Source organism: Merops nubicus, unplaced genomic scaffold (assembly GCF_000691845.1).
Source record: "Merops nubicus isolate BGI_N331 unplaced genomic scaffold, ASM69184v1 scaffold27433, whole genome shotgun sequence".
Classification (NCBI taxonomy): Eukaryota; Metazoa; Chordata; class Aves; order Coraciiformes; family Meropidae; genus Merops; species Merops nubicus.
In genome coordinates, this window is record NW_008600009.1 from 11,389 (window position 1) to 12,093 (window position 705).

Sequence of the window (705 nt, forward strand, 5' to 3'; positions counted from 1 at the left end):
CTGGGGCCAGACTCTGCTCAGTGGTGCCCAGGGACAGGACAAGGGGCAACGGGCACCAACTGGAACCCAGGAGGTTCCAGCACACGTGAAGCTCCTCTTGGTCCACATCACCTCCTGATTGACCAAGCTCTGTCCTCCACATGGTGGGCACCACACCCTGGGCAACCCTTTTAGCCCCTTGCTTGCCCTCAGAAAGATGATTTGGAGGATGATTCGGATCCTTTACCTCTCCTGGGCCATTTTAAACATTTCCTTCATCCAGTCATTGAGTAGTTTGGGTTGGAAGGGGGACTTGAAGGTCACCTGCTCCAACCCCCCTGCAGGGAGCAGGGACATCTGCAGCTAGAGCAGGGTGCTCAGAGCTCCATCCAACCTCCCCTGGTATGGTTCCAGGGATGGGGCAGTGACCACCTCTCTGGGCAGTCTCTTCTCACTCCTGATGGACCTGGGGACTTTGGAATCATCTGGCTGTGGATTTTTTTTATCTTGTTGCAGCAGCAAACAGGAATTTAGGGTCAATTATGTGGATGGTGCGAGGTTCTCACTTGGCTCCAACCCCCAGGAAAACACCCCTCAAACCCCTCTTGGGGGCACCCCTGCCTCGCAGCACTGCTGTCCCCTCACCCTGCTCCCTGTCCCCCGGGCTCTTGGGGAGGAGGGGAGGGGGCTGGGGGTGATTTCCCCCCCCCTGAACCCCGGGATCTC